The sequence below is a fragment of the Colobus angolensis genome, unplaced genomic scaffold (assembly GCF_000951035.1).
Source record: "Colobus angolensis palliatus isolate OR3802 unplaced genomic scaffold, Cang.pa_1.0 Scaffold463, whole genome shotgun sequence".
Classification (NCBI taxonomy): Eukaryota; Metazoa; Chordata; class Mammalia; order Primates; family Cercopithecidae; genus Colobus; species Colobus angolensis.
The window spans coordinates 1,059,444-1,082,896 of record NW_012118077.1 but is presented as its reverse complement, the minus strand read 5'-3'; the positions used below and the strand labels follow the sequence as shown (position 1 = coordinate 1,082,896).

At 41.3% G+C, this 23,453-nt stretch overlaps 1 protein-coding gene across 2 annotated transcripts in view; it reads left to right on the top strand.

Moving 5' to 3' along the window:
• The window catches only part of HS6ST2 (heparan sulfate 6-O-sulfotransferase 2), a 372,545-nt gene that overhangs the window by 330,071 nt on the left and 19,021 nt on the right, over positions 1 to 23,453 (top strand). The window lies entirely within an intron of this gene.

Here is a 23,453-nt window from a genome sequence, read left to right as displayed (position 1 = left end):
GTGTGAGCTACAAAAGGAGCAATTGGTAGAATCTGAGTTAAGATGACATAGAGAATGCATACCTAATACCATACGCAGGTTTTCAACAGTGGGAGGCCTGAATAAATACATTCTTAAGTAGATAAAAAATGATCTATATCTCACTTGCCATACTTGGACACATCCCAAGCTTCTGCCATGGTGAAGGGTCTCCCTCTTTGCACATTTTGAGCTAGGTGTCTTTTACTTGTCACGTATAGTGACTCATAGGCTGAGCTAGTTCTGAATTCTTCATTGTTTTTGTTGGTTATTAGTGAAAAATTACAAGTTATCCAACATGCTCTTCCTAGATATGTGTGCCAGGGTTTCTTGCACTGTGCTCCTTCTCTTAGTCCTCTCCCATCAGTTTTCAGGAGATTTTTCCTTTTTTCCATTACCGCACATTTTCTCCTTCTCAGGATATCATTTTCAACAGGAGCAGTACTGACCTTCTGTGCATATGGTGAGACTGTGAAGGCCATTTTTCACACTTTATAGAACAGCGCCTGTGGATGTTTAGGCACTGTGTTCTAGTTCAGAACTGTGTTGCCAGTTCCTGCTGAACTGTCTATGCATTTCCTTAGCTTTGGTGTGTGTGGTGGTGAGGGGGGGATAGGTAGATGTCTCCACCCCGAGGCTTTTCCCCATGGTGTATTTTCACAACAACCAGCACAGAGGATGCCATGTTCTGATGTTGTTTGACCTAATGACAATAGGATATAGAGCAGTTTTTAAGAATTTCCCTATGTTCTTTTGAGGCCAGACACAGGCTGGGAGATAGAAGGAGGGTTCTTTTCTTCCCTGGAAAGAAATTCAGTCTTCTCTGTTTTTGAAGAAAACAAAAATGCAAAAGTCAAGCTGCCCCAAATATGCATCGTGGCTAAAAATAAGGAATATGTGTTCACTGAGTGTTATGGGCCAACCTGTGTCCCAAGCACTTGGTACATTTTGTCTCATTAATCCTTGCCTAACAAAAGCTCATGAAACAGGCACTATTATTTCTGTTGCACACACGAGGAAATTGAGGCTCCAAGAGGATAATGATATGCCCACCTGAGGTACCCAAATAAACAATTTTGGTAAAAAACCTTCTTTGGCACCAATAATAATAACAATAGTAGTAACTAAAATATATTAAGCATCTACTTTGTGCCATTGCACTAGACTCTGGAGCCATATAAATATAAAATACTATAGGTACCCTCAAGCACCTCACAGTCTTAGTAGGGAGGATAGAGGATGACATCATGGTATTTAAGTCCTACAAGTCCTAGCTGACACCAGGGTTGGGGTGGGAAATAGGTCATATGGGGATATCAATAAAGGCTCCTGAGAAGCAATCCCTGAGCTCTTTAATTTTATCCATTTACCCTTCAGGTAGCAAGGTTAGGTCAAAGGAAGAAAATGCAAGTCGGTTGCTCCAGAGGGGCAGAATCCTATGTGTCTTGGTCAGAAAATGCTGGAGTTGTGGATTAGGTCAAAGCTAAAATGGAATGTCTGATTCCACTATTTTCCGACTTTCAAACCATTTGGAGCCTACTGAGATTCAGTGTAGCATGCTAAGTCGCTTAGGAAACCTACAGCTTGAATGTTGCATCAGTTCTGCTTGCTCTATTTCATTGCCTGGATGTGAAGCTGGGTAGCCAGCCCTCTGTTTCAGGGAGGAACAGATGGAATGGGATATGTCTGAGCAGCAGAGCCAGACTACCCTGGAAATGACTTTCAGGGAGGTGCAAGCAGTTTCTTCTATGCCATCAGTGAGCCAAATTGACAAGACAGGAAAAAAAAAAAAATTCAGTGCAGAACTATGTCACTGAGATCAGGAAGCACTGGTTTTGCAGAGGTTGACCCATGACCAATCAGGCCAGACCATTGCATTTAGCCTCACATATGGTTCCGTTTGGTAATGTGAACCTGTTATTCTGGCCAACACAGCAGACCACCGTCAATCCATTTGCTGACCCATTGGATTATCCCCAGAAAGCACTTAAACTGTCAAAGCTGGGTATGTGTATTAGCCACCAAGAGCCTTTATAACGTTCATTTGGTATTGGAACATTTTCATACTTTACATGAGACCAGTTACTTTGCTGAACACAAGGACACTGAGACTCAAGAAAGGTAAGTCACTTTCCATGAGGCACACACCTAGCTACTAGCAGAGGGCAGTCTAGACTACTGGTCTTCTGATACTTGTCCCATGATCTTTCCACTGCAATGTATGCTACAATTCTTCTCCCAGAGAGCAAGATACTTCATCTAATTGCCAGATCTCAGGATGTCCAGTCAGGTGCTCTTCCCTCTTTTTGTGTGGACTCTGCAGCTACTGTGAAAATGGAGACCTTTGGAAAAATTAGAATCATCCTACTTTTTAAAAAAATGCAGCAGTAGTGGTGATGAAAGGAAAAAGCATGTACTTCTCAACTGCTTCATTTTTTCCTCTAAAATAATACCATTCTGGTTCTATTTGGACAGCTACCTTTCCTCAATAGTATTGTTGAGCCATCTCAAGCCTCTAATCTACTCCATCAATGAAGCAATAGAGAACTCATATATCACTACAGCTATTCTCCCTCGAATCAGCCAACCAAAGCTGAGGAGATGCAGATTACATAGGTAGATAGATAAACAGACACACATACATCTGTATCTATGTATGACATTCGGAGGCATCCATTTAAAAATTAAATTTTCCAAAGCTGAGATGATGATGGAACTTGATCACTCCTCTCAGTCTGAGATGTTTTTCAGATAGGCTCAGGCTAGGGAATAACAAGGACTAAGTCCAGTTTTCAGGTAATAGTGAAGGCCACAAATATTATGGGGCCAGGGCAGAGCAAACAAGCACAGTGCCTGGCAAATGATACTGTAAATGTTGAATTAAACACTATAAGTGATGGGTTAAATGAATTAAACTAGGGGAAGGAGGGATATTAAAATGGGGAAAAAGAAGGTATATAGAAGGGGAATATGAGATGATCAAGTCAAATCCTGCTTACTCCACAAACCTACCTGGAGCTGACTCTGGTAGCAGATGCCACAGGAAGACCGGCTCTAACTTGTTTTTGCCAGAAGTATCTCATAGTGAATGAACCTGTTTATCTATTCGGTAGTATCTAGATGAGAGTAGTCAAGAGCGCATAGCTTCATAAATAAACTAAACATACCAGCACCCCTGTGCTTTTGGCTTGCAGGAGCCAAATGAAAAACGTTTCTGCTTTAGAAAGATAAAGTGAAGGCTGGGCGTGGTGGCTCACACCTGTAATCCCAGCACTTTGGGAGGCCGAGGTGGGCAGACCATGAGGTCAGGAGATCGAGACCATCCTGCCTAACACAGTGAAACCCCATCTCTACAAAAATACAAGAAATTAGCCAGGCATGGTGGCATGCGCCTGTAGTCCCAGCTACTCAGGAGGCTGAGGCAGGAGAATAATTTGAACCCAGGAGGTGGAGGTTGCAGTGAGCCGAGATTGCACTGCTGCATTCTAGCCTGGGTGCCAGAGTGAGACTCTGTCTCAAAAAAAAAAAGAAAAAAATGAAAGATAAAGTGAAGTCTTGCTTGCTCTGTTTGGACTCAGCATCATGCAGTTTCATGTTTGGCTTCAGCTGTTTCTGTGTTCATTGCTGGAATCAGAGTCCTGTATATTATATCATGATTGTGTTTTTTCCTCTAATTGAGAGCCATGTATTTTTTCTAAGACATTAGGTCGTGACTGTTGCTAACCCCTACTAATTTTGCCACTGTGTGTGTATGAAAGTATGTGTGTGTGAGTGTTCTCTTCAAAATGGTTTTATGTTGCATGAACATAGCAATCCAATGGCCAAGTACTTGACTTTGCTAGTAATTGCTGTGGTTTTATATGATGATGTCAGTAGTTCCTTAGTTTAGCTATTAGACTAAGTCTAATATCACAAAAACTTGTGACAAATCAAAGCATTAATATTACTGCTTATTTTTTCTTTCTTTTTTTTTTTTGCAATTGCACCTTTGTAGAAAAAGACGAATGACAAAAGCATAAACTGATGTCAGAATGTATTCCTAAAGATGACTTTTAGTGGAGTGTGCTCGAGGGTGAATTCATTTGTAGCCCAACTACGTTTTCCTTCAGTAGGCCCCCATAGAGAATAGTGTGAGACCTTTGATCACAACAAAAAATTCCAGTTTATCCCAGAAAGTACATTTATTAATAAGGCAGGAAAGTAGCCTAAGCCATTTGAAAAAGACTTTCAATAACAGGGGATAAGTAACATAGGCTGGACATACTTTGATATTTAACCTAGTACTAATCAGCTGTGGCAAAGGACTGTCCAAAGATATCTTTAAATAAATTAGGCAGCCTTTTGTGTATTTGAAAGAATATCAGCTTTGGAGTCAAGTAGACCTGTATTTGAGTCCTGACTCTACCATTCATTAACTTTGTACCTACTTCATTGAGCTGTTGGTGAGGATTAAATGTCATAAAGTAAGTAAGGTTCTCATAGTGCTTGGCGCATGACAAGCACTCAATAAATGTCAACTAGTGATTATGCTTGTTTCAACTGCCAACGTATTGCACCGGGGGACAGTATGACCTGGCCAGTCTGATTCTGATGAGCTCTGGTTGGCTCAGTTTTTCTGCTTATCTGCTTTTGTCAGTTACTGAAATGTGGAAGCAAAAGCCCCAGCACCATAATAACAATATAACATAATAACATAACATAAACAGTGCCCATAGATTAGATGCTACAAGAAATGAGTAACAGATCCAGGAAGAAAGAGTCCGGCAATGGAAACGTTTCTTAGCAAGTTCACATGCATCTCTGTGATGGTTAGGATATATGGTACACTTCGTGACATAATAAATCCCCCCCAACCCCACATATGTGACTTTCCATGATGGTCATGCTTCTATAGCTTAGTCAAGAAGAGTGTTCTATTAATCAAGCCTTGAAAAGCAGGAACCATTTTTGTCTCCCGTCAACTGCCATACAAAAATCACGTAGGCAATGTGCTGCTGCTCTCTAGAACAGGGGTCCTCAGTGACTATTTTTCTGCCTCTGTGTCATACATGGCTGAGAATTCTCACTTATATTGCTCTAGCAGAGTTCAGGGTTCTGTCCAGTTCCCAGGTACTGTCTGGAATTCCACTCCTCTCTCTCCCTGTTGGGAAAGACTAGGAATGCAAAGAAGAGTGATATTAAACAGTACGCTGTTTTTTCCAAGTAATAAAAAGCAAATCTCTCTCTCTCTCTCTCCTCTTTCCCTTTTCCCTCCTTCCTTTCCTCATCTGTTTGTTCATTGATCTGTGAATTCTTCCACCCCATTTTTTTTTTTTTTTTTTTTTTTGGCTCTCAACTGAGCTTTCTCTGAACTACCTTGGTACCTTTCTTGAAGATCATTTGTGTATGTATTTGGGTCTATATCTGGACTCAGTGTTATTCCATTAATTGATAGGTTTATCCTTATGCCAGCACCACACTGTCTTGATTACTATAGCTTTATACTAGTATTGCAATTAGATGCTGTGAGCTCTCCAACTTGATTCTTTTTTCTTTCTCTTTTTTGAGATAAGACTGTCACCCAGGCTAGAGGACAGTGGTGCAATCACGTCCCACTTCAACCTCCCAAGTAACTGATATGACAGGCACATGCCACCATGCCTGGCTAATTTTTTTGTAGAGATGGGGTCTCACTATGTTGCCCAGGCTGGTCTCAAACAATCCTCCAGCCTTGGCCTCCTAAAGTGATGGGATTACAGGTGTGAGCCAGTGCACCCAACCATTCTTCCTTTATAACTTGTTTTGGATATTGTATGTCCTTTCTATTTCCATATGAATTTTAGAATCAGCCTATAAATTTTTGCTAAAAGAAAAGGAAAAAAAAGAAGCCTGCTGTGGTTTTGGCAAGGATTGCCTTGAATCTGTATATCAAATTTGGAGAAAACTGACATCTTAACAATATTGAGTCACCATGAACTCAGTGTATCTATCCATTTATTTGAGTTTTCTTTAATTTCACTCATCAGTGTTTTATAGTTTTCAGGGTACACTTTTCTCCTATTTTTTGTCGGATATATTCCTAAATATTTCACACTTTTGATGCTATGGTAAATAGTATTGTTTTATTTCAATTTCTGATTATTTCTAATAGATAATAGAAGTATAATTGATTTTTGTAGATTAATCTTGTATTCTACAAAACTTACTAAGCTCAGTCATTTGTTTTAGGAGCTTTTTTTGGTAGATTCCACTGGATACTCATTGAATATTCAACATAGATGATTGTTGTCTGTGAATAAAGACAGATTTATTCTTCCTTTTCAATATGGGTATCTTTTTCTTCTTGCCTTATTGCACTGGTTAGAGCCTTTAGTACAGTGTTGAATAGTGACATGGTTAGTGATATGTGTTCCCACCCAAATCTCATCTTGAATTGTAATCCCCATAATCTCCATGTGTCAAGGGAGAGACAAGGTGGAAGTAATTGAATCATGGGGGTGGTTTCCCCCATGCTGTTCTTGTGATAGTGAGTTCTAACAACAACTGATGATTTTATAAGGGGCTCTTACCTCTTTGCTCAGTGTTTCCTCCTCCTGCCACCTTGTGAAGAAGGTGCCTTGCTTCCCCTTCACCTTCTACCATGATTGTAAGTTTCCTGAGTCCTTCTCAGCCATACAGAACTGTGAGTAGTCAATTAAACCTCTTTCCTTTCTAAATTACTCAGTCTTTGGCTGTTCTTTATGGCAGTGTAAGAATGGACTAATAAAATAGCTGTGAGTTTTTTGGTGTGTAAATAATTTCCACCCACTTAAGTTTGGAAAAACACATACAATAATGGAGAGATAGTTGAATAATGGAAGCATCCTCTGAAGATGCTATTTTGGGAACAAGTGGTTGATCTCTGCCTTTACTGCATGGCCAAAGCTAGATTCCCATAGTACTGCACAGATATATTTCATCAGAGAAAAGTAGATCCTATTCATGGGGAGTGGGAGAGGTGGAGGAGAAAAAGTGAAAAACAAGAAGAAAAATAAACCCTAAAGTTCATAGAATCACATACACTCCTCTCATTATTCTCATTCTTTCATTCATATTCATTCTGTCTCCCTCCCTCTCTCTCTCTCTCTCTTTGTCTCTCTCTCCTTTGAAAGAGGTAGTATAGTATAATGGTTAAAACAGCAAATGCTGGAGCCTAATTACTGCTTTAAAAGCCTAGCACTGCCCTCGGCAGGTTATCTGATCTCCCTCTGCATCAATTTCTTCACTTATAAGAAGAAGCTATTAGTAGTGCCTGCTTCATAGGGTTTTCTTGAGGATTAAATTCTTTATTCATTCAAAAATTTTACTGAGTGCATAGTAGGTACAATATGCTACTCTAGGCTCTGGGGATACAGCAGAGAACAAAACAGGCAAAATTCCCTGTCCTTATGCCCATTATAATAGAGGGATACAGTCATTAAACAAGTACAAGATGGATTATTTTAAAAGGGAATAAGTCATAATTAGGAAAAAGCAGGGGAGAAGTATAAGGAATGGTGGAGGCAAGAAACTTGTAAATTTAAAGTAGTTGAGGGAAACATCACTAAAGGTGACATTCGAGGAAGGGTTTGATTTATATTAAATCAATTAATGCATGTAAAGAAATTGGAATAGTTCTTGACATACAGCAAAAATATAATACTTTTATGAATTATAATTTATTGAGTACTTTCTGTGTGTCCAACACTGTGCAAGGTGCTTTACATATTATCTTGTTTAATTATTCTAATAGGCCTATAAAGTAAGGGTTATTAGCCCTTTCTACTGAGGAGGAATCTCAGAAGACATTGGCTTGTCCAAGGTCACATAGTGGGTGATAGGGCCAATACTCAGATCACATCTGAGCTTGTCTCATGAGGCACGAGGCTGAGTTCATCTACCCCTTCTGGAGACACCCTGCATGCTTAGGGACTGTATTAGACTAGACTTTGATTCGCAAATATTAGAAGACTGGTCCTGCTGCTGGAGGCCTCAGGTGGGATAAGATTGTATAGCTAAAAGCTTCTACAAGGGCTGTGGGGAGTGGTGAAATATCACCTTCTCTTTAGTATTTCAACTTGAGAATAAGGGCAGTATTGCCTGGCACTCCAATACCAGCACCTGGCTCTGACACTTTCACTACTATGTATGTTGTGGGCAAGCAACCTAAGAATGGGAAGTGGGGAGGGCAGAAATAAAACAACATTATTGGTCAATAGCTGTTACTCCATTACAAAAGATGATTTGGGTTTTCAGGATGGTCGCTTGCTACAGTTTAAACAAAAAAGAAAAATGAGGCTGGACTCAGCTCACTGATGACTGAACTATAAATTTTGCTTGGAAAATGCTGGCAATGCTGTAAAATTCAGGCCACCATCTGTTAGTGCTTGCTTAAAGTAGCATTTGTACTGGATAATTAAGAAGTCACACGCATTTGAAGCACAAATCATCAGTGCATGGGTGCCTAGCATCCCTGGAAAGATTGTGGATGGTGAAGATGTTCTCAAAGGAATATCATGTTGCTTGAAGGATATATTTATATGAAATCACAGGAGCTAGTGTTTTGGATCACCTGAGTGGGGTTGAGTAGAGAAGATGAGGACACTGAGGAAACAGCTTTCTTGAGTTGCCTGGATCATTTAATCAGAATGATCAACTGGCTAGGCCCATGCAGTCTGGCAGGCATAATAATATGTTTGGCCATCACTGTCTGCAAAGCTCATAGTGAATTGGGGGATATAAGGAAGAAGGGAGGCAAGTCTGGCTAGCCTGAAATTCCTAATAAGAAAAGAATGTGCTTATAAAGTACTTTATACTTTGCACCCAGCCTTCTCTTTTGTTATTTCATTTAATTAATTTTACCCACCATCCTAGGAAGCAGGAATTATATCTACATCTTACAGATTGGAAAACTAAGGAGGAGGGAAATAGCGTGTTTTTGCCCAAAGCCACATGGATAGTAAGTGGCAGAGCCATGATTCACGCCAGGGCCCTTTTAACTCTAAATCCTAAAGTATTTTTCAGTCAAAGCACAGGGTGCTCTGATATTAGAGTCAAATAATTTTACGTACCTGACAAAAACATAAAAAAAGAAAAAAAAATCTTTCATACCTTTACAGGCAGGTAAAGAAACTTACAGACTTCAATTCCAACAAAGATGCCAGAGACTGCCAAATATATCAAGGGCCCGGAATGTTTAAATAATAAGAAGTAACATTTGTTGAATGCTTCCTATGCACCAGGCCCTGTTCGGAGTGCTTTAAATGCATGCATTATTTCATTTAATCCCGAGAACTACTCCATGACATTGATTCAGGGAGAGCTCATCAGTAGCTTAGATGGTGTCGCCCATAACCAAATTTTGAAGGTTCTCTTTGGGGTGATGTCTGGGTGCCTTCAGCAGACACAGCATGGCTGGATTGTGGAGCTGAGCCAGGGTAATGATTCTCCCATCTTTGGAGTCTAAAGAGTTTCACTTTTTTGGCATCAAATATCATAATTAATGGAATTAAGAAGGCTGGGCCTGCTTCCAAGTGGCTCTTCAAGAGTGTCCTTCTTTCTCATCATGGTTGGGGAGGAGATTTGTGCTCCACAGGCTTTAATGAGATGTTCTGTACCCAACGTCTGCATGTTTATCTTCACTTCCCCAATACGTGCCTATGGACCCTTCAAGGATGATCAAGCTATTTTTTGCCTTCACCCTAGGCACCAGGGCATGTTCTTCAGCTGTGATATTTGTCAGAAAATATTAGGTTGGTGCAAAAGTAATTGCAGTTTTTGCCGCTACTTTTAATGGCAAACACCACAATTACTTTTGCACCAACCTAATAGTATGCTGCTACTGCCCACTCTCCTAGTACTGTTCCCCCTTCTTTTGTGAAATGCAGGTAATCATTCTCATCACTCCTCCTGGCATCACCAGGAGGATATGAAAACAAGCAATATAATGTCTCCAAAGACCTTACAAAAATAAATAATTACAAGAACATACTTCATAGTGGTTTTCAGGAACTTTGGGGGGTGGAAAGTGCATCTCCATATTAGTAAAGTTGACAGACTCTTACCCTTTTCCCTGAGAATGTCTTCTTGCCATCTGTGTGCCAGGTTTGCAGAGGTTGCCCCTTTTCTCCCACAGATCATTATGTCCTTTCCCAACCACATGCCTAGTGTTTCACCAGCTGTTCACTTCTCACTTGTCTTCCATTGGCAGCCACATTTTCAGGGGCTAACTAGACATACTCAGCTCTGTCCTCAAAAACACAAGTCTGGAGGCTATGAGTTTCCTTACCTGATTATCTGGGTTTCTATTCCCCAACTTGGTGGTGAGGAAACACATGCATAATGTTGTGGATGTCTGTTTATTTTTTTCTGCTTTCTTGTAATTTGGGAGGCAGTTTGACCATTCATCACTGAATGCGTACAATGGGCAAGGAATTTGTGTTAGTCAACAGGAATGCCAAGGAAAAGGCATATTGTCCCTGTCCTCTGCAGATACCTCCTGGTGGGGAATCTCTGCCTGCCACTAGCCATTCTTCATTCCAATTCTGGCTTCTAGCAGATGAAAAAGGACTAAAAGAGGTATAAAGAAGCCACCCAGGCCATTGAGCCTGAGCTCATAGAGCCATTGTGATGCACTTACCATGTCCTTCCTCTGTGCAGACCAGTGGTTTTCAGTCTATGTTCTGTACAGCCCTTGGATTCTGAGGGAGGACCCCAAAGCCTGCCATGAGTGAAAGTGATGGGGTAGTCTGAAGTGGTAAATAGATGGGGCTCCAGGCCCTCACTCCACCTCTTCCTGAGTGACTCTATTTTAATCTGTTTTACATATTGGGATCTGCCTAGATTTCATTTTTTAAAGCCCTGCTGCTGCTAGAATGGAAAACCAAAAACCATATGTTCACACTTATACGTGGGAGCTAAACTATGAGTTTGCAAAGGCATACAGAGCAATATAATGGACTCTGAGACTCAGACAGGGGAGGGTGGGAGTGGGGCCAGGGATAAAAATCTACACATTAGATACAATGTACACTGCTTGGGTGACGGATGCACTAAAATCTCAGAATTCACCACTATATAATTCATCCATATAACAAAAAAACCACTTGTACTCCAAAAGCTATTGAAATAAAAATAAATAAATAAAAATAAAAAATACAAAAGCCCCGTTGCTAAGAAGGAGCTGATAACTACCAGTGCAGACCCAGCCTGAGAATACTCAGGGAGCGGGGTACTTATTGGATAACCGCCTTTATCCACCATGCCTCAGCTCCCCAGTGACAAGCAAAGCAGTTCTGGCTATTGGACAATCTCATAGTCCCCTTTCTCAATTCTGCAAGCTTTTTTAAAAAAAGAAGGAAAAAAGAAATGCTTCCTTTCATATGGCCAAATTGCTCTGAACAGATGAAAGGGACCAGACTGACAGGTGATTGTTCCCTAAGATTACAGCCTACACCCAGGCTGAATCTGAAACACTTGGAGGAAAAAAAAAAAACTGCCACAGGTTTTGAGTAATGCTCCCCGACTGGCATCTGCTCTCAAGACTAAATGAACACACACTATTTCCACTCCATTTCCTTAAACTGGCCTCTGTGCTAGGCTGTAATGAAACCTGTAGGGGAAGAAAGACCATTAGCTTGGGGAGAGGATTATTTTAGTTGCTTAAGTCATCCTCTCCCCAAAAATAGGCAGATGGTTAGGCTGGAGTCTTCGTTTTTAATGTAAATGTCATTAGGAGGCCCATGAGTTTTTCTCATATTTATTCATTATAGGTATTTTATATAACCCTATAAACAATTTTTAAAATAAATTTTAAATTGTCTCTTTATATTATATTCACTAACGAATTCAACCTTATCACCAACAATATAATGCTATCATCAGGCCCAACCTTCATCCCCTTGGTTATACTGGTCTTCTTCTTGTCTACAAAATGTCTGCTTTTCTATACCATTGTGCCTATCTCGAATGACCTGGGTCCTTCTACTACCCATGTCCAAATACTAGTTCATTGAAAGAGCTCATTCGTTTGAAATAAATAAGATATATATTTCTATCCCAGCTCTAGTACCTTGGACAAGTTAATCTCTTTGAGCCTCAGTTTTCTCATTTGTAAAATGGGGATAACAACTGGACCTCCCTCTCTGCTAGAAATTCCTTGAATGTTCACTGAGACAACTTAGGCAAATCTTCTGGTACATACTGGTACTCATTAAATGAATCATTGTTATTACCTGTATTTCAAAACAATTACTATGCCCCTTACTCCATCATGTCTCCCTTGATGCAGCCTGAGGGCATCTCTCCCTCCTCTGTACAGCATCTATTTAGCATTGAACTGGACACTAAGATGTGCCATTCATTTGTTTATTAATTCAATGAGGAACTATTTATTGTGCATTTAGAATGTGATAAGCACAGTACCAGATGCTGGGGCAGGGTGAGCGTAGAGAGGTAGATGTGAAAGAAGGAGGAGAGAAGGTGGAGACAGCAGGGCTGAAACAGATACTGCTCTTAAGCACCTAATTTTCTAGTAAAGAAGATATTCATATACACAAATAACTAGAATACAAGGAACAAAGCTATGTGCTTTGTAAGAAAGGTGCAGCTGGAGACTCGGCTGGAGGACTGTGGAAGCTAGACACTGGAAGACGAAGTTCTGGAAATGACAACTGTCTTCTTTCTTGTTAACTTTCCCTTTGTTTGCTTATCTCTCCAGCAAAGTTCTGGCTGTGGCTCCTTGAGGAAGAGTAGGAGCACTTCTTTATCCTCACAGAGCCTACCAAAGTACAAAATGAGCTCTCAGTGTATGCGCTGATGTGAGTGAAGTATCTGCAGTATCTGTAGTAAAGTATCTGCAGTAAACAGAATAGGTATATAACACATGCCAGAAAAGACCATCTATTTTCTTATTCCATCTTATAGCAAGGGCAGAAAGTGCATGCACTGTAAATATGTGAAAAGGTTCTAAAAAAAATGGATAAATAAATATTCTTCCTCCTTGAACTCTAAAGATTCTTGAGCTTATTTTAAACAAAGAGCATTTTGTTGAGGATTTTGGTATTGAGCCAACTACAGTACACATTGCATTTCCCTGAACCTCATGATGTTCTAAAGAGGGGCTAGGAACACTTCTGGAGTACATTTACTCTACAGGTGCTTCTATTTGAACTTAGTGCTTGTCCCTGCCTTTCTGAATCTGAGAAATTGTACCTGAGAGTACTTTTTAAAAACCAGTTTATTGAAGTATGATTGACATATAAAAAGCTGCATATATTTATATTTAATGTATATGTCTCATTGAGTTTTGAAGGTAGATATACATCTGTGAAATCATCACCACCATCAAGGACATAAATATATCTATCATGCTCTAAAGGTTTCCTCCTGCCCCATGATTATTATTGTTTTGTTTTTTCATAAGAACACTTAACATAATATCTACCCTCTTAGCAAATTTTGCATATAAAATCCAGTATTGTTAGCCATAGGCACTATGCTGTGTAGTAGATCCCTAGAACTTACTTATCTTGTGTAACTGAAAGTTTGTACCCTTTAACCATCACCACCCCCTTGCCCAGTCCCTGGTAGCTACCATTCTCCTTTCTGCTTCTATGAGTTTGACCTGATTGTGCTTTTGATGGATGTTAGAACCATCTTCCTTGACCTGGCTTCAGCCGTAGAAGACTGCTGCAGTGTCTGTTGAAAGTTGGATCCCCTACCCCATCTCAGCACAACATTCTCCTCCTCCTGTTCATCTTCCTCCCTCTTTCAATCCACAGTAGTCCTTTCATTAACAGAGTTGCTTACTCGATAGTAAGGCAGATTCCAATGACTTGGGGTTTGTCTTAATTGACTAAGCTGGATGCAAAAAACCCTGAGAGTCGAATGACTGTGGACGTCTGTCCCCAGACCTAACCGTAACCAACTCTGACACCTTAAGAAAGTCACCTAGCCTCTCTGAAACTGTTTTCTTTGCTGTTAAATGAGGGGGCTGGCTTTCCTGACTAAAGTACAAACAAATCGTTAGACAAGCCCCCATCACCACTATCCTTACAAATAATCGAGCTAGAAACACGAGATCCTTTCCAGGTAATTTAATGCTGCTGCATTTTAAAAGTGGTGGGCTGAGAAGATGAGTTTTAAAAGGGGGGGGTAGTAATTCACGTCTCCCCAGATAGTGTTTATAATGGTCTATTAAGAACACATTGAAAGGAAACGGACTAATTCTGCAGTGTTCTACCCAGGACAGCAGGCCAATTCAGTCAAAGCATTTTTTGAATAGGACTATAAGCAAATCTCTTTCGGTGAAACCTAGAGCTGCTTTGCAGAAAGCAGAAAAGTGGAGTTTTCCCCTAATACTTTTAAAAATGGTCACTTGACCATTGCCAAACTTCATTACCACTTCCAGGAGCTAAAGCTTTGAGATTAATGATCATCATCTTAAAGAGAAGGCAGTGACTGCTAAAAGAAAAAAAAAAATTATGAGCACATGGTATTTACTGTTCTGCATTCTTTGAGAATTAATGTCAGTAATACTGTTGCAACATTTTTCAAAATAAAGGATGGCGTTTTCTAATTGTGTAGTTAAAAAAAAAAAAAATCCAAGTCTGAATCCCCAGAGAAGAAATCTGAGTTTAAATCATTAACACCACAAATCTCTGATAATTGTGGCATGTTTGCAAGTGCCTTAATCAGGATGGTATGTCTTAGTGGCCTGTTTTAATTTGATCACACTGATTAAGCTTCTGTAAGCTAATATATGGTGCATTTCCAATTCAATTAAATGAGAATCTCCTGCCATTGCTAGATATTAAAAAATGCCCTGATGGGTGAACACTAGACTTGGTATTTTCAATTGCTACTGACTTCCTGATTATATAATCTTTGTATTAAATGAAATCGATGAAAGCTCAAATTAAATTCAGCAAACTTTAAGGAGTAAATATGTTTTCCCTGTATTTTTGGCATATTTTCACCTCAAGGTGTGGAGCATATTGGTCAGAACTCATTGATTACCTTTAGTGATAAATTTTATAGGGCTCTCTCCCCCATATACCAATTCCTAGAACAGTCTATCCTGTTAGAAGGCACTGTAAATGTGGGTGATGAATAGGCTCTCTCTCTATTATATATGTATTATAGTTGTGCCTTCTTCAGCTGTAGATGTAGAGCTATCTTATGTAAATGTGATTGCTTTGTAAATGTAAATGCCTATTGGGTCATTGATCATCCTGGAGATAGAAGAAACAGAACAACAGAGGGAGGTGTGAGAGAAACTGTCTAGGGACAGAAATGAAGAAAATTGCTAAGTGGGTAACAGATTGAATCATTGGAGCTGGAGAACTTTGTGGAGGTGGCTAGGATGGAAAGAACAGCCGCGAAACTACTGGAAGCCTGACTTGTGCCTGCAGAGCCCTCCAAAAGCCTTGCTTCCTTGAGGTTCTGAGGACTGACTGCTAAAGGAGAAATGGGCCTCTTCAGCGTGGGTTTGAAGCAGGAAGGAACTGAAAAGAAAAGCCCAGCTTCATTGTTAGGTGAGCACTGTGGGTGCCTGTCTTTTGCCTGTGCATAACAGGTTTGGAATCTCTCAAATCTTTCCCACTCTCAACAACCCACACAAGTTGTGAGAGTCTTACCTAAAAACAGCCCCTTGGTGTGCCAGTCATATGCCACCCCCTGGAGGAAGAGGGTACTGAATAATACCTACTGCTGCTGATTCCCATGCCCTAGCAGTTCTCTCAATTTTTTGGGTGGTATCAGGAGGCAGGCAGGCCCAGCAGTGAACTCAGGAACCATCAGGATGAGAGTGCCTCTGGAATTTTCTCACAATCTGTTAGGCCCTTTTTATGGAGTCTGGTTTTCAAAATCTGCTATAAGCCAAATGTGTGACTCACAGAGTAATAAAGGCCTCTAAATCAATTTGTAAGACATCTTGAAGTTAAACAAGAAGGAAAGGCTATTTTTGCCCCACATATTTTTTTAGATCCTGCCTACTTCCACAAAGGAATTGAGATGATTTCCAAAGCCTTTCTTACTCATGCCTAAGAGTATTTAAGAACTATTTCTGAAAGTTGAATCCATGTGTACCATATAAATAGAGGAGAATGATTATATGGAAACAGGAACAGACCGGGGCTCTCTCACTTTATACAATAGATCAACTCTGGGGAAGTGGTTAAGTGAGGGAAGTATTTGGGGCACTTGCTCTAGTCTTCCCTTGGTTGTCCTTTTACTTCCTTCTCCCAGCATCTGCACTCCCCAAGCATTGCCTTTCCTTCCAAGCAAAACTTCCCTGTCCTGTATTCCATACCTGCAAGGAACATTATTTACTTTCTAATAAACTCTGCTAATACATATGAAATAGTGAGTACTAGAGGCTTAATACATATGTTAGTTGCTCTAATGTTCAAAGGAATTCCTACAATGGTAGGAGAGAGATTTGAGGCCAGAAATAATGCTATTAAGAGTTTATCCCAGTTGGGCATGGTGGCTCACGCCTGAACTCCCAACAGTTTGGGAGGCCAAGGTGGGAGGATAATTTGAGACCAGGAGTTCAAGACAAGCTTGGGCAACATCGTGAGACCCCTATCTCTAAAAAAAAACCTGTTTTAAATTAGTCAGGTGTGGTGGCTGTAGTCATAGCCACTTGGGAGGCTAAGATGCAAGAATCAGGAGTTTGAGGCTGCATTGAGCTATGGTCACCCTACTGCACTCCAGCCTGGGTGACAGAGTGAGACCTCATCTCTCAAAAAAAAAAAAAAAAAAAGAGAGAGAGAGAGATCCCTCCTATGGATTTAATAATCATATCCTGCATTGGGGCAGGGGTGGGTTGAGGTGGAAAAAGGGGTGTGAAAGCCATGTTATAGAGATGGGCACTGAGACCGAGTTTTAAAGACAGAAAAAGAGGCCAACAAGGATCACTGACGACCCCAAAGGCAAACTTTGCTGCCTTAGAATTTTGCTGGGGCTGAGGGCTGATCAGGAATCTCTGGTTTAAAAATAAATATGAAAGCAAAGATATTAAAGGCAAAGCACAAGGATTTACAGAGAAAATGAGCAGACTGATTTTTAGTTGAAATATGTCCACAATTTATCAATAAGTTATTGGTCTAAGCTCATATTCCATCCTATCACTGTTCTCCTGCACACTGACCTCCATACTCTAAGCAAACCAAACTCCCTGAGTTGCACATTGCCACCCCGTGCCTTGGCTCATACTGTTCTCTCCAGACACATTTCCTGCTCTACCTCTTTGTCCAAATAGGACTGACTTCTCAAGGCTTCATTCTTCCTGATGTTCACAGCTGAAGCAGCCATACCTTCCTCTGAACCTCCAGAATGGGTTTTCTGGACTTCTCCTAGGGGACGCTGTTCATCTGATTTTATCACGTGTATTCATGTTCAACTCTTCTCTTCCCTTCAAGGCTGCAGACATCTTGGAAAGAGGGCAAGTCCTCTTTATATCTTTACTCCTCTCTTCGCATGGACCGAGCTGGTCCAGAATCTTGAAAAATAGTCAACCGCTGATAAATGCTTTCTAGTTAAGAGTTCAGACTATGTAGTCAGGAAGTTCTGGCAGCGAGCCTCAGCTTGTGTTCATTATTTCACCTCTCTAAGTCTTGGCTTCCTTGTCTGTAAGCACCTACTTCAGAGTTGTGATTTTTTATTTTTTCTTTTATTTTTTTTTTTTTGAGATAGAGTTTCGCTCTGTCACCCAGGCTGGAGTGCAGTGGCACAATCTAGGCTTACTGCAACCTCCGCCTCCTGGGTTCAAGAGATTCTCCTGCCTCAGCCTCCTGAGTAGCTGGGATTACAGGCGCCCGCCGCTACACCCAGCTAATTTTTGTATTTTTAAGTAGAGACAAGATTTCACCATGTTGGCCAGGCTGGTCTCGAACTCCTGACCTCAGGTGATCCACCTACTTCAGCCTCTCAAGATACTGGGATTATAAGTGTAAGCCACTGCGCCCAGCCTGGAGTTGTGATTTTTTCAGTGAGATAACTCATGTAGAGTGCTTAGCATGGTGCAAGACACATGGTATACATTCTACAATTATTTGCTATTGATGACATTTTTCCCTTAAGGAAAGGTGCAGTCCTCTCTGGCTCCCTGTGGCAATAATCCAACTGAGCCATTATTCCAGAAGGAAATCACATTAGGGGGCTTTTGGGCAAGGGTTTGCTAAATGCCTTCACTCACACTATGTCTACAGTGACATTTACCCCATCAAAATGCAGGGAAAGACAGGAACTGGTTTCAACTTGAATTTGATATTTCTGTGGCCCACATGCTGAATGCCACCAAAGCCTCCACTCCCTGAGCAGCAGTTTGTAGAGATGGAATAGCGACAGTTTTTCATTTTCCAGAGTCCACTCATCCTTCCAAGAATCTCAATGCCTCATTGATTCATAATACAGTGCATAAAGATTTCATTTTTCCTGCCCACAGTGATACATTATAGAGGCAATCTGTTTTGCCACTGAAAAGTTTGCTTAGTAGAAAAATTTGGAGTTTTGACATTCAGGAAATTACAGTCATCTGTAAAACACGATTGATATGCCAAGGCTAACATTTTCATTGCACTTGCAGAGCCAGAATAACTATGATAAAATATGTGTTACCCCACACACATTTCAGGATCTTTTAGAAACATTAGTTCGCTCTGAGAACCTCCTCCCAGGGTTCCAGGACTAGAATAGCTATCCCCGTTAGTTGTTTGTTTGCCACTCACAAGGATAATATCGCCATTGACCCAACCAAGAATCAGGCTGTAAGACAAAGTGATGGCTTTCCCATACCACCAGGTTAAAGGCATGAAAGAGAGTAAAAAGAGAGAGAGAAATCAAGAATTCCACCCCCTTTTGGAATTGTTAACCAGCCACAAAAAGCACAGGTATAGGTTAGGTAGAACTAGAAGCTGGAGGCTTACAAAAGAGAAATTAGACTCTTCTACATCTGCCTACAATTTAACTTGTTCTGTTTTCTTACACCCAACTTTTTCTTTTTTTTTTTTTTTGGTCTCTTTCCACATGCAATTTTCAGTGTTAAATGACATCAAAAGCCTAGGGCTCTGGGACTATCCACTTGTTCAAAATTTGATTTCAGAATGATAAATGCAGTTGTTTTAGCTGAAAGATGTAGTTGATTTCCACTGGCATACTGAGGAAGTGGTCCTCAGGGTCAAACCATACAGGGTCAGGTTTGGCCAGGTTGTGAGCACTTCTCACTTGGTCCTCATGCATTGGGACCCACGGGAAGTGCACAAAGTCTGTGGTTCCAAAGCAAATGACAGGTACCACTGCCTTTGACTTTGGAAATGGCTTAGAGTGAACCCTATTCAGCCCTGGGACAGCTTCTTCAGGTACTGAGAAACACATTCTGCCCAAAGTGTGTAAGTCTGACTTGTGAATAAAGCCGTTTTTAGAGGCGTCATAGAAGTCCTGCATGCAACCATATGCGAACAATTATTGCCAGTGCTTACTAACCTTATACTATGTGTCAAACACAATTCTAAGTGTTAATTCATTTAGTTATTACAGCCACTCTATGGGACAAGTGATAGAATTATCATTTTCACTTTATGAAGAAACTGAAGCACAGAGTCTGAGCATCTCTCCCAAAGTCACGCAGCTATCTCATAAGAGGTAGAGCTGGATTCAAATCCTCACCGGAATGGCTGCAGAGCTCATGTTCATGATCTGTATTATATTGCCTTGCATAAAGAAATTTTATAAAAGCCCTCTGTTGTCAGACATGCTGCCTGGATTCTCTCGCAAGTGCCCCATGCCCATGGTAGGAAGGCTTTCTTGTCCTTCTGAAGCACTTGGCCAAACTTCACTCTCCTCCTGCCCCATGTTAAGCCTCTTGCATCCAACAGCTTGGCTTCATTCATTTCCTACCAGTGTTGGCACAGATGCTAGAGGAGCAAGAATAAAGCCAATGGGTATAGGGAGGAGAGGAGTTGGATGCCAAAGACACAGCTGGGCAAAGACCATGCCTGCCTGGGAGTTTTGGGACCCTCCAGCAGGGGAATAAGGGGAAAAGTGATTTCCCAGTGGCATGTTGAGGACTCACTTGCCTGCCCCCAGGCTGAAGCTTTGGGGGTACCCATATTCAGCTTTCTCTCCTGCTGCTCCCCTCTGGGCCTTATTTCAGCTGATTTGGTCACTGACAAGGGAATCTGAGAGACAGTAGAGCAAAGAGGACTCATCAGAATACAATGAGGGCACATAGATGCTGGAGGGGTGGAGAAGATAGAGGGGGAGAAAGGGGAGTTACGGCATCAGGACAGGAAAAAAAGATGAAGAGAGAATGACGAAACAACCAGGAAGAGGGGGAAGTCACCAAAAAAAAAAAAAAGAGGGGATGCACACAGCATAAGGTGGGACGTGGAGGAGACTGAGAGAGGAAGGAAACTGAGGGGAAAGGCAGATGGAGATGTTCGCTCTCCTCACTTCTGTGATCTCAGTCCTGTCCATATGGGCACTCTGATATGGTTTGGCTGTGTCCCCACCCAAATCTCATCTTGAATTATAGCTCCCCAAATCCCCATGTGTCATGGGAGGGACCCAGCAGGAAGTAATTGAATCACAGGGGTGGGTTTGCCATGCTGTTCTTCTGATAGTGAATAAATCTCACAAGATCTGATGATTTTATAAAGGGCAGTCCTGTCCATATGGGCACTCTGATATGGTTTGGCTGTGTCCCCACCCAAATCTCATCTTGAATTATAGCTCCCCAAATCCCCATGTGTCATGGGAGGGACCCAGCAGGAAGTAATTGAATCACAGGGGTGGGTTTGCCATGCTGTTCTTCTGATAGTGAATAAATCTCACAAGATCTGATGATTTTATAAAGGGCAGTCCCCCTGCACACACTCTCTTGCCTGCTGCCATGTAAAACATGCCTTTGCTCCTCCTTTGCCTTCTGCCATGACCATGAGGCCTCCTCAGACATGTGGAACTGTGAGTCCATTAAACCTGTTTTCTTTATAAATTACCCCGTCTTGGGTATGTCTTTATCAGCAGCAAAGGAATGGACTAATACACTCTCCTCACCACCAGTAGTCTTCCTTGACTGCCTGCTGGGCACCACTGAATGGCTCTTACATTGCATGGAGTGCCAACTAGATGGCCTTGCTCTTTTCCTTCTGTGAGCTCCAGGTACACTTAAAGTTGAGGCCTGTCTTGTCCGGAATTTGGACACACGACTTTTTTTTTTTTTTTTGACTAGGCTATACGCTCTCTAGGAGTTCAGATCGGCTGTTTTGTTTGTTTGTTTGTTTGTTTTAAGAGACAGGGTCTTGCTCTGTTATTCAGACTACAGTGCAGAGCTGCTATCGTGGCTCACTGCAGCCTCAACCTCCTGGGCTCAAGTAGTCCTCCCACCTCAGCGTCCCAAGTATCAGGGACTACAGGCACACACCACCACACATAGCAGGAGGGATGTCTTAGAGATCATTTAGTCCGTCCCCCATGCAAATGACTGATAAGTCTTCATTGCTTTTGACCCTGTACTCATCGCCTATCATCCCCTACACACAGGAGGCAGATTCTTTTTTTTTTTTTTTGAGATGGAGTCTTGCTCTGTCACCCAGGCTGGAGTGCCGTGGCCAGATCTCAGCTCACTGCAAGCTCCGAGGAGGCAGATTCTTAAACCAAAGGAATAAACTTTACATTGTGGATTTCTGGCCAACTGTGTTGGGGAAGGGCTGTGCTTCCCAGCACTCCTGAACTCATGCCACCCCACAAGACTGGCCCTTGTTGCATGTCCCATTATGGTGTTGCAGAAAGCCCTTCACTGTCATGCAAAATACCTTTTAAAATAAAATGAACAAAGTGGCATGGGGTAGCAAAATGAGTCTGGATATCTAGACTTGGGTTTAAAACATATGTAACTTGATGACTTACTGGCTGTGTGACCTTTCCCCTCTCTGCACTAATATCAGTGTCTACGAAATGGACTGGGACTGTCTATTTCTCAGTCATGTTGTAAGGCTCTATGAAGAAGAAAATGTGCTTTGTTAAAAAAATATATATATTTGCTATAAAGGACTTTTAGAAGTAGATGAGAAAGAGGGTGCTATTCCTTTCAAAATATTTGGAATAATAGCTCTTTAATCCTTGGAAATGAACTGAGAAATATAAATACTTCTAATTATTTAAAAACCTCAAAGATGACCCGCTCATCACCTGAACTGTGCTTGGTATGCTGAAATGCAGCAATGCCAGTCTCCCAAAAATGTACCTGCCCATATTTCAACTGTCAACACATTCTTTCCACCACATAGAAGGTGAAGGTCGACGTGTTCTCCCTGCATGCATTTCTAGTAACACCTTAACTCATGAATGTTAAATGGAAGGAGGTGGGATAGGGGAACAACAAGACTTCAAAAATAGCCTTGGGGAAATCAAATCTTGTTTTAACTTAGTGTATTCATGACCGATTCATGGTTCTGAAAAGGAAAAAGCGTTTGATCAAAACTGTCCCCAAAAGACCTCATTTTAAATTCCTTTACTTTCTTTGAGCAGAAAGGAATAGGTTTCCTGATTATGACTATTGAAGCAGCCTTTACCTGTGCACAATAGCTGGTCTCCTACATGCTGTGATTTTTGGATGGCCTCCTGCCCCATAGAACTTGCCCTACTGCTGCCTGAAATTCTACCATAAGAGGGCATAGCATTGCCCCTTATGGGCTGCCCCTTTAAAATAGAAATGCTTCTGGTGGTGCTAAGTACATGACACTTGAACGAAATGAGTTTTTCTAATGACTTTCCTTCTAGATCTCAGATTTTGAACAGACTAAGCCCAGAGAGAGAGTCCAGTGGGGGAAAGGCTGGAAGAAGGGAGAGGTGTAGGAGGAGGAACGGAGAAGGTTGGAGGGCCGAGGTCTCCCAGCTACAACAAAGGACAAAGGAAATAGTAACTAAGCGTGGGATTTCAGGCCTCACTGGGGAACATTTGGAGAAGGGGCCTCCTTTACCTTTCCAAGTTGTATTGTGGGTGCAGCAGTCTATCCTGACTGGAGAAATGCCAACCCGGGGACCTGAGGCACTGCACCAGCCAGAGGTGGAGTCGTTCAGGGACTCATTTCAGGGCCTGTGTAGTTTAGGGGACAATGCCCTTTGTTTCTGAATGGTGGGAGAGGATAAAATGGAGCATCCTCAGCTGGAAACCATCATTCTTAGCAAACTATCACAAGAAGAGAAAACCAAACACCGCATGTTCTCACTCATAGGTGGGAACTGAACAATGAGTCCTCTCACTACTCTTTTTCAATATTGTACTAGCAGTACTGGCTAACATAATAAGAGAAAAAAATAAAGCACATTGATTGGGAAGAAAGAAATAAAACTGTCTTGATTGTAGATGAGTCTAAACAATGTCAAAAATCTGAAAGGATCAGCAAAAATCTCCTGGAACTAATATACTTCAT